A 16,690-nucleotide genomic window follows, 5' to 3' on the forward strand; every position below is an offset into this window, starting at 1 on the left:
GTGGTACCCTATCTGTACCTGAAAATATCATCAAAAGTGTGATATTCCAATGGAAGCCCATTGAAAACAATTGGTCGGAAGAATTGGTCTAACAAAACATCAAGCACATGACCTTATTTTTTTTATTTCCTGAATTTCCTTTGGATACACTGACACTTTTCATAAAATTATAATTATTGTAGAATAACATTTTTCTTCAAATGTGCTGAACTCCCTTAAATACAGTTTCTTCAGAAGATTTCCCAGTGGGTGTACATCATGTCATGTTTCAATTTGTACAAATGTTATCTAATGACATCTTTCAATATTTACCAACTTTCTCCATGCATAAACTGATATTGGAGATAAGATTGTGCGCTTCACAGCAATGCAATTTGCTAAAATGCAGTGATGATCTACAGATAAGCAAAAAATAAATTTCATAAATGTTCTCAGAGTACTACAGGATAATGCAGAGTTGCTTCCCTTGTTAATCAATGTGACATTTAACCTTTGCAAGTTGATGCTTTGTGACCAGCTCAGCCTGCATGGATCTGCACTGTTCGCTGTTCAATCAGTAAATTTTCAGTGAACACCCCTCTGATAAACAAATGGTACTGCCTAAATTGAAAGATGGACCAGTCCATTTTAGAAATTTAGCAAGGTTAAGGTTAAATACCACATCAGTACTGTTAAAGTTACATGGGAAATTAACAGAAAACATTTCACATGAACCTACAACACAAATTAATTTCTGCACTATTGAGAACGTTAAACATCAAACAAATGCTCATTAAGACCGTAGGAAATACATGTAACTATGTACAAGTTTGGTTTCTGGCTTGTAGACAATTGCAAACTAATGAAAAACAAAAAGTAATTAAACTCTTATGATGTTAGTGAGTCAGAAGTCAATGGCAAGGACTCAAGGTTACATCATTTAGAATCATTCATGACTAAACACAGCATGAATCCCAAGGTGAAGGCAAAATTTAATTACTCAATATTCTCTAAATGAGCCGTGCCATGGGAAAACCAACATAGTGGGTGTGCGACCAGCATGGATCCAGACCAGCCTGCGCATCCGTGCAGTCTGGTCAGGCTCCATGCTGTTCGCTTTTAAAGCCTATTGGAATTGGAGAAACTGTTAGCGAACAGCATGGATCCTGACCAGACTGCGCGGATGCGCAGGCTGGTCTTGATCCATGCTGGTCGCACACCCACTATGTTGGTTTTCTCATGGCGCGGCTCAAATGTTTTTTCTAGTTGTTTTTCTATTACTCCTATTAACTTGGCCATCACCTGTATTAACCCTTACCCTGCTAAATTTCTATAATGGGCTCGTCCATCTTTCAACTGGACAGTACCATTAACTGTTAAAAGGAGTGGATGACAGAATGGCAAACAGTGCACTGGTCACAAAGGCAGAATCAATCGTATCCAGCATGGTAAGGGTTAACTTGAATAACTGCCTCTAGGACTTCTGACCAAAACACAAGTGTCATGTTAATACAGGAATGTCAAAGTAAGACCAAATTCAAATCTACCATGTTTCCTTGGCAAAGACAAAAATGTCCCTTTAAAATAAACAGAGACTAAATCTTCCACATTTTAGCAGTTTTACTCAAGCTGGGTATCATACCATGGCAGTAAAATTCACCAGATATGCATCGTTCCAGGGTCCACTTGAATGTATCACATATCAGTATAATAGTGCCATTTTCCTCGTAAAGTATGACAGATATAAGCTTTGTTGAGAGGAACGTCTGCAAATGATTTTAAGCTACACTGTGCGCATTTGAGTTTGTGTCTAAGCTACAAAGGAAAAATAGAAGTGAAAGCAGGTATTTCCTGTTGTCAACCATAACAATACTAGCGTTTTTGTCATGAGTCTCAGCCATAGGACCATGGTTTCATTGCATTATGGTCAACCCTATATTTCTGGGGGGTAATTTTTTTTTATTGAGGACAGACCTTCAATTCAAGGGTCTCGCAACAAGTAAAAGGTTAAAAATGTTGATAAAATGATGTAAGAATTTGTTATTTTTCTATTGAAAATAGTAGCAGACATATAGTATAGCCTGAAGTAAAACTGGGAAGATTTATTTCCCTTGAGTACTCAAACCAATCTCCATTTAGGTATGTAAATTCGAAGGAACAAAAAGTCATTTGTGACTTGAATCTGTGACAGATTTTAATGGAAAATAATGTCTTGGTATTAATAACGGTTGTTTGGTCATACACAATTTCAAGACAATGTAATTGATATGCAGAGAATAATCCCAAGGCATTTCTGAAGATCTTCTCGCAGAAGAAAGAAACAGCCTGCTGTCAATCAATACTGTATCCTACTTTAATATATAGGCGTTCAATATATTCCACTGTTTATCGGTATCTAAAAGATTTCAATGTTGAATTTAATGTATTCCTTGATAATTTCAATACAATAATCCTGCTGAGACACTAAGCTTTATTTATCCTATCATCTAAGAAAACATTTATGCTAACTTGATCATTACAATAACCAGGAAATAATGGCAGTAAACTTATGAGTTTTTCTATAATTTTGATTGTTCACTATGTTATTTAATACTTTATTATATACACTGGGACCCCGTTATAACGCTGTCGTTGGGGTCCAAGGTTCGAGACCCGCGGATCTAGCGGGGTTAAATTTATAACGCAGGTTGATCGTATCAGCGGTATACGCAATACCCCACCCACCGGTAACGTATTTTGGACGCTGTTTTATGTCAGTAAGAAATAAGAATTGTATAAACGGGACATTTATTTACCTTAAATGCTACAGTAACTGAAAAATACATTAAAAGAATTATAACGCTGTGTCATCTTCTCATTTTGTAATGATTATAAAGGAAAATTGGATTTGTGTATCCCGAAAGTAAGTATAAATTAGATAATACATAAAAGTGTGTTACCGGCTGGTATCATCATGTGCGGGGGAATCTCAGGGAGCGTAATCTGGGTAGCAAACGAGCCTCGTAGAGGCGAATTTGCTATCAAATTACGTTCCCTGAGATTCTCCCAAGCATGATGATACTCGCCGGTAACACACGCATATGTATTGTCTAACTGATTTATTGCATGATTAAAAGCAGTAAACTGAACATATTTTTTAAATATCTTAAATTTAAAATATTTAAAAATATTTCCCCTCTTGAGCCTCCCTTAGAAACATTTCATGGTAAACCCCCAACTACCATATAAAAGCCAGAAGATTGCGCTTGGCAGGTTTTTATATAAATTATGCATGCTTCACATCAGATCCCTTTTTCAAAATTTTAAATAAACTACTGAAAAAAAAAGTTATAAAAAAGTGCATAAATACGCATTGAAACATTCTTTATCAATTGGTGTAATTGTTTTTCAAAACAAATAGTTGTGAAATAAAGTTTCAAAAATAATTTAAACTAACTGCTAAAAATTTGAATTTGCCGGGGGGGGGGGGGGGGGGGGGGGGGGGGGGGGGGGGGGGAGGCGCTAACGAGGTCATGAACCCTGGAGAAATAGGGAATGTAAACAAACCCCACGTGGCTAATTTTATCAACAAACGTTTCATGTATCGATGTACACCTAAGAGCATATTTGTAAAGCTTTGCCAGAAATGTAATTTGAATTTTTAAACTGAATAGAATATCTTAATCATTTTTGCAGTTATATTTGTATGTTATTTAAAAAATCAAGTTTTAAATCAAGATGTAGAGAACTAAACTACAGAAATACAGTAATAAATTATTTCAAATAGCTTATCATTTTCAATACCTTATCACAGCAACACTTGCTAATTTGTATGTATTGTTCTACATCCCAGACAGAGAAAACTGTGAGCGATACCTGTGTGCAACGGAATTTAGAGCACGGCTAACCGTGGCGATACCAGAATTTAGAAAACACAAAACTTCAAAGGAAAATGCCGCAGTCATGCAATAAACATATATAACGCTGTGTGAGGAGTGCGCGGTCGTGAGGATTACATATGCACTGGGGGTTTATGTAAGTAAAAGAGAAAAAACGTGGACAGTCTTAAAAAAATAATTTTGAATAGATCTACATGAAGGAAATCCATAAATAAGATAGAAAATTTTTAAATCACCGTCGTTGATATACGATATTAAAAAGGGAGCACATTCTCAGTAAGGCTTTCAGTGCGTTGAATCTTCGTTATTTCCGATGAATTGAGTGTGATGATTACGAAAAACGGCTGCAGTTTATTACAAAATTCGATTTTTTATTACTCAAGTGATCATGTCATCTGCTTAACTGGTGCAAACTTAAACGGTTTAATAGTTGACTGACCAATGTTACACGCTTGTTATGCAAACAATCTAATTTTGACACGGTACTGATTGCCTAATTGTCACATGTCTACATGTATTGAAACTTTAACAAAGGCGATACCCAAACAAGTAAGCTAGCAGACGATTATTGATTTTTGTGAGTTGTCATGGAAAGGTGTTAAAGTACACAGTGCTTGTAATTTTAACGCTGGTTATGATCAAATTAAGTAACATCCGCGGATTTTTTTTTTTTTTTTACCCACTAAAATTTGGGCGCCAAGGCCATACAGCGTTATACCGAGGACCGCGGTATATCGAGTAGCGTTGTAACGGGTTTCGAGTGTATTTAACCTTAAACCTGCTGGCAGCAAGTCACTCTGCCTTTGCAAACAGTGCAGACCTGTACTGTTTGCTATTCAGTCAGTAAATTTTCAGTGAACAACCCTTGGAATAATAAGTGGTACTGTCCAAACTGAATGATGGACCAGTCCATTTTAGAAATTTAGCAGGGTGAAGGTTAATACCTCTGCAAGGATCTATTCTAACTTAAATATCTATATAGATAACATCTGATTCCAAAAAAGCATTTATGTTGACTCAGTTCAATTGCAGTAGTAGACCTCTGAGATTTCCATAATTTTAATTTTTCCCTGCTTTACTTATTATATATTTAATACCCTAACAAGGATTTTACTAGGACTGGGACGATTTCAAAATTTTGAAACTGGATAATCATTTACATGAAATCAGATCAAACCAGTTAATCAGCCGCCAGTATGAAAGTACTCCTTTCTTCTCCGATGACCTCATCTAGGTACTTCTGGCAGCTGACTTCAAATTCATTAAGGAACTTACAGACTTTATTGTTTGTAGCTATCATAAGTTATATTTTGCTGAATTTTGTCATTCATGCAACTTTGTTAAAATATCACAACATGCAAATTGGGGACTACTCATGTATAAATAAAGACACTGATTATACATTGTAGTATGCTTACCGTTTGAGGTCGATTTTCGGTTTTGCGAAACTGAAACCAGTTTCACCCACTAATCGAATCGGATCCGATCAACCGAGTAATCGTCCCAGCCCTAGATTTTACTGACTTTTTCTATACAGTGAAACAATGATTCAAACAGCCAAAATTCCCGCGAACCATTCATAAGGTCCTCCGCTCTTCTCCTTATAAATTCTATGTTATGTTTGCGCAACTTGAGAGTTCTGAGACCAACCTTGCAGCCTCCAAGAAACAAATGCTACACAATTACTGGTAAGAGGTTCTAATAATCACTGTCTTATTAAGACCCTCATACAAGTCAGTAAGGAAGAGAAAAATGCATATTTTTGCCGAAAGTTGCATGCCACATGCGTGGATTTTTTTTTTTTTTGATTTTACGGTGCACCAACACAGTATAGGTTATAATTTAAGGCGCCAAACAGAACTACAAATTTTGGTTTCACATCTCATTTACATCCAAATAACAAGAGGACCATGATGGTCCTGAATCGCTCACCTCTTCCCACATGACCCAGTTTTGAGTATGACGTCGTTTTTTCTATTATTTGACATAGTGACCTAGTTTTGGAGCTCATGTGACCCAGTTTTGAACTTGACCTAGATATTATCAAGATAAAAATTCTGACCAATTTTCATGAAGATCCATTGAAAAATATGGTCTCTAGAGAGGTCACAAGGTTTTTCTATTATTTGACCTATTGACCTAGTTTTCGAAGGTACGTAACCCAGTTTTGAACTTTACATAGATATCATCAAGATAAAAATTCTGACCAATTTTCATGAAGATCTCATGAAAAATATGGCCTCTAGAGAGGTCACAAGGTTTTTCTATTTTTATACCTACTGGCCTAGTTTTTGATGGCACGTGACCCAGTTTCGAAACTGACCTAGATATCATCAAGGTGAATATTCAGATCAATTTTCATGAAGATCCATTGAAAAATATGGCCTCTAGAGAGGTCAAAAGATTTTAATAATTTTAGACCTACTGACCTAGTTTTTGATAGCAGTTGACCCAGTTTCAAACTTGACCTAGATATCATCAAGATGAACATTCAGACCAACTTTCATACAGATCCCATGAAAAGTATGGTCTCTACAGAGGTCACAAGGTTTTTTTATTATTTGACCTACTGACCTACTTTTTTATGGCACATGACCCAGTTTCAAACTTGACCTAGATATCATCAAGGTGAACATTCTGACCAATTTTTATGAAGATCCATTCACAAGTATGGCCTCTAGAGAGGTCACAAGGTTTTTCTATTTTTAGACCTACTGACCTAGTTTTTGACCGCACATGACCCTGTTTCGAACTTGACCTAGATATCATCAAGATGAACATTCAGACCAATTTTCATACAGATCCCATGAAAAATATGGCCTTAAGAGAGGTCACAAGGTCTTTCTATTATTTGACCTACTGACCTACTTTTTGATGGCACGTGACCCACTTTCGAACTTGACCTAGATATCATCAAGATGAATATTCTGACCAATTTTCATGAAGATCTCATGAAATATATGGCCTCTAGAGAGGTCACAAGGTTTTTCTATTTTTAGCCCTACTGACCTAGTTTTTGACCACAGGTGACCCAGTTTCGAACTTGACCTAGATATCATCAAGATGAACATTCAGACAAACTTTCATACAGATCCCATGAAAAATATGGCCTTTAGAGAGGTCACAAGGTTTTTCTATTATTTGACCTACTGACCTAGTTTTTGAAGGCACGTGACCCAGTTTCGAACTTGAACTAGATATCTTCAAGGTGAACATTCTGACCAATTTTCATGAAGATTTTGTAAAATATATGGCCCGAGAGGTAAAAAGGTTTTTTTTTTTAGCCCCTATGCCCTTTTTTTAATGGAAGTGACCCGTTCGAATTGCCCTAGCATCTCAAGATGAAATTTCTGCCAATTTTCATGAAGATCTTGTGAAATTTTAGGGCTCTAAGAGGCAAAAGGTTTTTTTATTATTTGCCTAGCCTATTTTTTGGGGCCCGTACCATTTTCGAATTGGAACCTGATTCTCAAGATGAAATTCTGACCAATTTATCAGACCATGAAAAATATGGCCCTAGAGAGGCCCAAAAGGTTTTTCTTTATTGACCTATGCCTAGTTTTTGAGGACATGCCCATTTCGAATTTGCCTAGATTCATAAAGTTGAACTTTGAAAATTTTTATGAAGATTATGAAAATATGGCCTCTAAAAGGGGTTCACGGGGTTTTTATTTTTTACCCCTACTGATGTTTTTGACCGCAGGTGCCCCATTTTCGAACTTGACTAGTTTCATCAAGTGAACATTCAGAAAAACTTTCTAAGTCCATAAAAAAATATGGCCTTTAGGGGGTAAAAGGTTTTTATTTTTGCCCTATGACTAGTTTTAATGGCACGGACCCTTTTTAAATTGACCTGATATCAAAAAGGTGAACATTCTGACAATTTTCATGAAGATCTTGGAAATATATGGCCTCTGAGGGGGAAAGGTTTTTTTCTATTTTTTAGACCTCCTGACCAGTTTTTGAGGAAACGGCCCCGTTTGAACTTGATCTAGATATATCAAGGGAACTTTTTGCCCTTTTTTCGAAGATCTTGGAAATATGGATCTGAGAGGTAAAAGGTTTTTCTATTTTTAGACCATGACCTTTTTTTTGTGGCCGTGACCCATTTTCGAATTGCCCTGATATCACAAGGAATTTGCAATTTCATAAAGATCCTGAAAAAGGCCCTTTTGAGTGGTCACAAGAAAAAGTTTACGGAGGACGCATGGACGGCGGACGGGAGACAGAACCGCACGACCCAAAAAAGTCCCCTTGTCTTTGTGCAGGGGAGTAAAAAAGAGGTAGGAATCAAAATCTGGGGAATCACAGAGTTACAGAAAAACAAGTTTTTTAAGCCCCTATTAGTGCCTCTTACGTCGCAAGGGTAAGAAAGTGGTTTCTTTAACCTTTGCTATGGCGGAAAGTGATTCTCCCTTTTTGGCCCAGTGCGCCCAAGATCGCGAAAATCCGTGCGGGTGATCATGGTGCACTGTTGCTATTCAGACGAAAATTTTGTGGACCCCCCTTTAAAATAATAAATGGATTCCCAAAAATTTGAATGAGGGCCCAGTCCTTTTTTAAAAAATTTAGAGGCTAAGGGAAAAATGCAAAATTTTGAAATAAAAAATTTTCCCTTTGTCTCTACTTTATTGAAGCTTTAATAGGAAGCATTAAAATCTTTTTTTCTTTTTCCCTTTTTTTTTTTTTTTTTGTTTGCTTGGATGATGTCCCAATGATTATGATTAGCTAGATCCTGGGCTTTTGTTTGTTAATAGAAATTTTCTTCAAAAAAAGGGACAAAAACTTAGTTACTGTTTTTAGGTATCTAAAAGATAAAAAATTTTTTACCCAAAAAACTTTCTTTTAATTTTTTCGAAGGTTACAATTTTTAAAATTGTAGTGTATGTATCTTTAAAAAACAATGTTCTAGCTTATAAACAAAACACATTAATCCACTTAAGTATATGCTTTGACGTATGCAAGTTGGGGGAAAAAAATCTGGAACTAGTACTATGTTCTAGATCAAATGATTCCCTTCCCTTGAGATAATTTGGCGTACATAGCAAGAAGTGGACAAATTACCTTTTATGGCAAGGAATTTGTCCAATAATTCGTGAACCTAGTTCACGGTCGAAAAAATAGGATTACGATCGATTAAAAAAGGGTTTTTTCGAACGAAAAAACAGGTTTTTTTATACTAACCTATTTTTTCGGCGAAAACTTTGGAAACGCGGAAACCCATGTTTACGGAAAATGTGGTTTCCGATTGTCCCCCCCGTTCACGGTGAAAACATAGGTTCCGTTCGTAAACTAGGTTTTTCGAGCGTGAACGGGGTTTACGAGGTAAACTGGGATACGTCGAAAACATGGGAAAAACGCCCGAAATCATAGTTAAATAGAGAAACCCTGGGTTTCAAAGTAAACATGGTTTACAACAAATTTTTTTTTGGATTAAAAAATCAAAAATGAATTTCGAGCGTGAACATGGGTTTGGGAAATTGAATTTAGGGTTTACGGACTGAACTATTTTCGACCTTTAAACCATAGTTACGGACTAAAAATATTTTTCGAGCGTAAAACCTAGTTTACAAATGTGAATTTAGGTTTATGAGCGTGAACTTAGGTTTAGTTCGATTAAAAAACCGGTTTTTTAAAAACTTTTAAAAACGGGTTTTTTAAATATAACCTATTTTTTCGAGCAAACATAGGATAAATCGAAACCAAGTTCACGCTCGTAAACTAGGTTAGTTCGAAAACCCCCAAGTTTCGGTCATAAACATGGTAACAACCGAAATTCATAGTTCAATGAGAAACTGTTTATCAAACGAAAAACCTGGTTTAAATTGTTTTATTTGGATTATAAAAATTAAACTATAAATTTTGGCCGTAAAACTTTGTTTACGGTGGGAAAAACCATATTTCGAGCTAAACCTGGGTTTTTACAGCCGTAAAATACAGTTTTACCTTCGAAAATGTGTTTATGTTTTTAAAACTTTTGGGGCAAGAAAAATGCCCAATAATTTGAACCCACTCGGGTCAAAAAATAGGTTTAACGATGAAAAACTAGGTTTTTCGAATACAACCTATATTTCGAGCAAAAAAAGGGAAAAAACCCCGTAAACCATAGTTCACGCTCGTAAATGTGGGTTTCACAATTGAAAAACCCAGTTCACGTTTGTAAACTATGGTTTCGAGCATAAAAACCGGGGTTTAGAGCTTTTAAAATAGGTAATGTTTCTAAAATAGGTAATGACCGAAATCATGTTAAATCAAAAAACCTAGTTTATCAAACAAAACCATGGTTTACGGTCGATATATTAGGTTTATAGAATCAACAAAAATTTTGGCGTGAACATGGGTTTGGACATGACCTATTTTTCAAAAAGTAAAACCTTGTTTACGATTTGAAGAAAGGTTAGACGGAAACTTGGGTTTTACGTTCGTAAACAGGTTTTCAAATACTATCATTTTTTTTTGGCGAAAACATAGGTAAATGAAAAACCAAGTTTATGCCGAAAGTAGGTTCACGTTCGTAAACCAGGTTTACGGTATAAACATGGTAACGCCCGAATTTTCATAGTTCAATCGAAATGTTTACGAACGAAAACCGGGTTCACGAGCTTTAAACTAGGGTTTTTGGGCCCGGTATCTGAGTTTTCATTAAAAAAGAGGTAGTATTAAAAAAAACTTTTTTTCGTTCGAAAAACTAGTTTACGTCTTTAAACCCCTAGTTTTTCGACCGTGAACTGGGGTTCAGTAATTTTTGGAAAATTGGTTTTGCCAAAACCTCGAATTATAAGACTAAAAACATTTTTATAGGGTTTTTACAGCAGATTTACCCTTAATAAAACCTGCATGACTGCAAAAAAATTCTTATACAAAATTTATTAATATTATGTTCTTTGTTTTTCGAATTTGGGGAGCAGGAGAGAGTTAGACCTAGATTGTTATTAAACTGCAATCCGCCTGAGTCATGCAATCATGGTTTTCTTATTTTCGGGCATTTATCTAAACAGTGAAAACTGGATAATTTGATTTTGTTGAGAAAAAATAAATATCAAAATCAAATAAATGAAAAAAAAAACAAAAACAAATACTAATTTATGTTTTTTATAAAATTTTTATAAAAAAAATGATTTTTTAAAAAGGTGCCCCCATGTTTTTTGGGCATTTATACACAATGGGATAAAATCAATTTTGTGTTAAATCATATCTGATGACGGCTTTCCCAAAAAATTGTATCTAACCTTGTTAAATTTTTAAATTGTTGGTGAGCTAAAGTCATGCAATGGGAACATGGTGACAATAATTTTGTGCAACTGCTGGTTGGAAACATTTTCCCAAAAAATTTCGTTTTTCGTTCTTTTTTTTAGACATCACTGGGAAACCCCAATTGAAATAATATCCAAAAAAAACCTTGTTTTTTGCATCTTGAAAATGAAAATAACTGCCAAAGCAATGAAGTCCCTCTTATAACCTAAAATTTTGCTTCCAAATATTTGCAAATTAAAAAGTTTTGTAATGGGGGATGCATTTGAAAATCATACAATGAAATTAAAAAAAAACTGTTCCCATAAATCGTATATGGAATAATTGTTTATATCTCCACTCAATTCCTCAATGGTGAAAATGTTGCACAGTCAATGTTTTATGTGCCCAATGTTTTGGAGACTATTTAGAATAAAATAATTATCTTTTTAAAATTTTTACTTAAAATACTTTTTTGTAAAAAATGTATTCTTGTAAAATGAAAATCAAACAAATGTATTAAGGATAAAATATTTTAAAATAATCCCAAAAATTACATTTGTTTTTTTAATTGTCAGAAACTGTCCTGTCGAAAGCAATTCCCAAAACCAGTAAAAGCAAGAATTTGAAACAGATTTACCAAGGCCCTGCATGGGGACTTTTTTCAAAAAACAATTGCATGCCAAACAACATTGTATTAGGGAAAACATACCAACAATAAAAAAAAAGTAAAACTATAATCATTTAAATTTAATGGAGCTTATGAATTTTTAAATTTTAAAATTTGTGAATGTTTAAATGCTAATATTTGTATTTAAGATTTATTGTTCTATTTTTAAATTTTGGTAAAAAAAAATTAGAAAAAAAAGTAATGAAACAGATGTGCAAACCCTTTGACCTCTAAGTGTGACCTTGGACTTGGAGTAGGGGTTGGGTTTTGGGGGGGTGAATGTCCTTATGGGAACCATTTAAAAAGAAATTTTCAAAATCCTTGTGAATGGCGGGTTTGGACCAGCCCCAAAAATAACCTTTTTAAACCCTTTGACTTCTTTTTGACCGCCTTGGGTGGGGGTTGGGTCTTGCGCATGCCTTTTTGTTCTTTATGAGGAAAAATTTATGCGTTATTTCAAAATCCCCTTTCCAATTTTTCATGGATGGGGTTAGGACCGGAAAAAAAGGGTCCTCTGCGAAAACTTTTAAAAAATCATACATTTCTAGAACTGTTTGAAAGTACGAAAGTACAAAGTGTTCCGTAATCAGTTTAGAAAAATTGCTTAGAATGTCTGGAACTTTTTTTTGTAAAAAATCAAAACTTTGAGAAAAATATTTGGTTCTAAAAGTTTTTTTAAAATGTTCCAAAATATTCATGACCATTCTGTGTTTAAAAGTTCTACAAATTTTTCAAAAAATTTTTGTAGAACATTTTTAAAAACATTTCAGGAAATATAAATTTCTTAAAATGTTCTACAAATGTTTGAAAAAAAATTCGAAAATTTAAGTTTGATATGTTCTAGAAACGTCTGCAAAGAATTCCCAGCCCCTTTTAGAAAATTTAAGGGATTTATGTTCTTAAAATGTTTCTTTACAATAATTGTTACAAAAAAAAACCCTGTAAAATTAATTTAAAAATGTTCATTTTTTTAAAATAAAACTTAGGTTTATTCCCTTTTAAAATAAATAGAAACTTCATGAACTTTTCTTAATTTTCTGAACTTTAAAATTCTTAATGTCACATGATCATTTTCCATTATTTTGTTGATGGGGGAATTTTTGCACATGTGTTTTTCAGAATTCGGGGAAGTTTGTGCAGCAAAAAAGAAGGAAATGATCATCCACATTTTGGAATTGTTTAAAAGGAACTGGATACTGAAATCAATAAGTAATTATGGTGTTGTCATAATTTCTTCTTTTTAAAAAAAAATTTAAGTCTTTAAAATGTCACAAGTTTTCAGCCCTGAAGCAAAGCTTAGTACAGCTTTGAATTTAAATTTGAGATTAAAGTAATTATACTTTGGGTTTTTAATTTAAGTTTTGTTTTTTATACAGAAATTTTGTTTATTTCTTTTGGCTCCCAATCCACTCTAGTTTATGTTTTACTAAAGTATCCTGCGAAAAAATTTGGAATATTTCTAGAATATACAAAATTTGTTGGAATAAGTGCTCTAGAACGTCTAGAACAACGCTTTGGTTAGAAATTTTAAAGAACAGTTTATTACGTTAAATGAGCAAGTCTGTCCCTGGAATTTTCTAAAATGTTTGTACTTTTTCTTTTTTCCAGTTGTTCTAGAATTTTCGGGAACTTTTCAGGGAAGTTTGTCCCTTTTAAAATTTTGTAGAACTTTTTCTGAAAAAAATGGTCGAACGTTCAAAAACATCTGCCCCTGAAAATTTTATAGAAGTTCTAGAACAACTGTTAAAAAAAAGTAACAGAACAGTTCTGAACTTTCCGAGACAGATTTGTCTATTTAACGTAATAGAACTTTTTTAAATGTTCTGAACAAATGAGCTTTGGGTTTTGACTGTTCTCAACATTTTTAAAATAATGTTGTATGTTCTGAATTTCCCGTTTTATTTCGCAGGGGGGGGGGACAAACGAAGGGAGGGCAGAAGGATGCGTATTCCCAGTCTGATAAATTACTTCTAACCTAGCATAGGTTGAGAAGACAATTGTAGCTTGTTTGAGGGCCCCTTTCGCTAGCCAATCAGAGCTCAACTTAAAAATTTTGCAAATTATTTTACTTTTCCTTGATTTTTTATATTTAAAAATTTTATGTCGTAAGTGTCAGATGGCGGTTAGTCAGTCGGTAGGCCATTTGTCTCTAAGCTGGGGTCCTGGTTCGACCCCTAGAATGATAGCATTTTTTTCTTATTTTGAAATTCAAACAAGTCGTCCAATTGGTTAAAATAAAAAAAAGTTTTTAAAAAATAAAAAAGCAACGGGAAAACCCAAAATATACAAAAGCGTTGTGAAGGGTCGTTTCAGATTTCGTTTGAAGTCAAGTAAAGTCAGATTGCCATTTCTGTCCCTTTTTTTCTTTGAAAAGGCGGTGGAAAAATTTAATGCATTCTTGCGAATTGCCCTGCTGTTTATAGGCAAGATGAAAGAATTTTAAAATTTAAAGTCAAAATGTGAAAAGTTTCATAATTAACAAGAGTGTCGGGGACGCAATGTTGACTATTAACAGCTTGTCAATTGAATGAATATAAAGTCCAAAAAGGGGCAAAATTTTTTAAAAAATTGCAAATAGGGTTGGCCCCTGTATAAGCATTCAGCTATGAAATGGACAATTTTGTGAGAAGTTTCAATCCTTCCCCTTGTGGGTCTGAGTACCAGCACTAAAAACCTTAACCCAAAGAATTTCAAAGTCAAAAAGGGGCTAATTTTTGTAAAAAATGCAAAGTGATTTTATGGAACATGTGCAATGTGTCGATATCACGTAAACAAGTGGTGAAGTTTAAAACCCTTTCCCAAAATAGGGGTACTGAGTCCCGTTTTAATTAAACTGGGACCGGGACAGTCCTGAATTGCTCCCCGTCCCACATGCCCCATTTTTAAAACTGGAATGACGCATTTTCATTATTTAAATAGTGCCCTAGTTTTCGGCTATGGGGACCTTTTTGAATCTGCCTAGATATATCAAGAAAAAAAATTTGACCAATTTTCATGAAGACCATTGAAAAATATGCCTTAGAGGGGTTTCAAAAGGTTTTTCTATTATTTGACCAATGACCGTTTTTAAAGGCACGTGACCCATTTTTTCCGAACTTGTTAGATTATCAAGGTGAACATTCTCACCAATTTATGAAGTTCTGAAAAGTAGGGCCTTAGAGGGTCACAGGTTTTTATTTTTAGACCTTGACCTAGGTTTTGAAGGCATGGCCCCCATTTTTAAATTGACCTAGATACATCAGGTGAACATTGGCCCAATTTCGAAGACCCATTGAAATATGGCCTTAGAGGGTCAAAATTTTTTTTTTCTATTTTTAGACTATTGACCTAGTTTTGAGGGTGACCCAGTTTCGAACTTGACAGAATCTCAAGATAAAACATTCTGACCTTTTTCTAAAAGATCCTTTGAAAAATATGGCCTTAAGGGGGGTTCCCAAGGGTTTTTTCTTTTTTTGACCTGCTGCTAGTTTGGGCCCCGCACGTGCCCCAGTTTTCGAACTTGACCTAGATATAATCAAGATGAACATTCTGACCAAAAAATTTTCTTAAAGTCCAGAAAAGGTTTTAGAGTGGTAAACAAGCAAAAGTTTATGGCGCCGGGGGGGGTGACGGGGGGGGGGGGGGGGTACGTTTTTGGGGTTTTTGTGGGGGGCTAAAAACTTTAAAAAATGCTGAGTCAAAAAAAGGGCTTAAATTTTTTTTTAAATGAAAGTTTCAATCCTTCCCAAAAAAAAAATACTAGTTTCCGTTAAATTTTTAAAACCTTAACCAAAAAATTTTAAAGGTAAAAAGGGGTCTAATTTGTAAAAAAAAAAAAAGGTAGGTTGGCCGTGCAGAAAGTCGTAAAAAGTTTTGAATTTTTAAATCCTTCCTACAAGTAGTTACTAAGATAAGCTTAATAAAAAAATTAAACCAAATCGGGACCCAAAGAAAACGCAAAAGGCCCAACGCAGGGGTGAGTCCAATAGTCTCCCTATTCTTTTTAATAGTTGAGCAAAAAAATACAATGGGCATTATAATTAGTGAAAAAACCTATGAAACAAAAGGCTCATTTCCCGACAAATTTCTCGCAATTTCCCCAAATGCTCGCAAAAATCTGCAAAAAAGAACTCAATTCAATCTTGGGAAATAAAGATGAAAATCATGCAGACTGGTTTTTATAAAACTTACGGTTCAGGAAAATTTCCCTTTTATGTAATAAGCAATTACCCGCTAGCAGAAAATCAATCATTTAATGCGCCCAAATTTTTCATCCATATTTTTTGGGGTCGCCTGATTTTTTTAATGCAGTTTATGTTATTTTTAACAAATTTTAAAAAATTAAAAGTTTTCCGAGTTTTTAAGGTTCCTGGTTTTTTCCCTCACCCCTGTTTGGGTTTAAAACCTTTCCTGGGGGATAGAACTTTTCAAGTGAGGAGGGGAAGGGTCAAAGGGTTCCACGTAAAATGCCCGCCTGTGCATTTAAAGGGGGGCACCGGGCTTCTCCACTTGAAAAAGCTGGCAATCACGTTTGCCCCATAATTAGTCGGTGTCATGTTTGACCCCAAACCAAAAAAAAAATAAAAAATAAATGGGAAAATTGTTTTAAAAAATATAGTTCCTTGAGGCTTGACCCCTTTTTGTCCGTGATCACTTTGACCCCTTTTCCTTTGACCTATACCCAAAAACTATAGCAGTAATTTTAAAATAATAAGTCCAATCATGTTCAAGTTTGAAGATACGGGAAGTAGTCTCAAGTTATGGGGTGAAAAAATTTTTAAGGTTTGGTGCCTGAGACCTTCCTTTTTATTTCACCCTAAAACACCCGGTGTCTTTACTTTAAAAGCCCCAATTTAAACTTTTAAATTTTAAGTTCGGGGTAAATGCTTCTGAAGTTTGGACAGAAACTGTTTTCAAGGTTTGGCCCCGGAGACCTTGCCTATTTCCAAGAGCT

The sequence above is a fragment of the Mercenaria mercenaria genome, chromosome 6, assembly GCF_021730395.1.
Source record: "Mercenaria mercenaria strain notata chromosome 6, MADL_Memer_1, whole genome shotgun sequence".
NCBI classification, from domain to species: domain Eukaryota; kingdom Metazoa; phylum Mollusca; class Bivalvia; order Venerida; family Veneridae; genus Mercenaria; species Mercenaria mercenaria.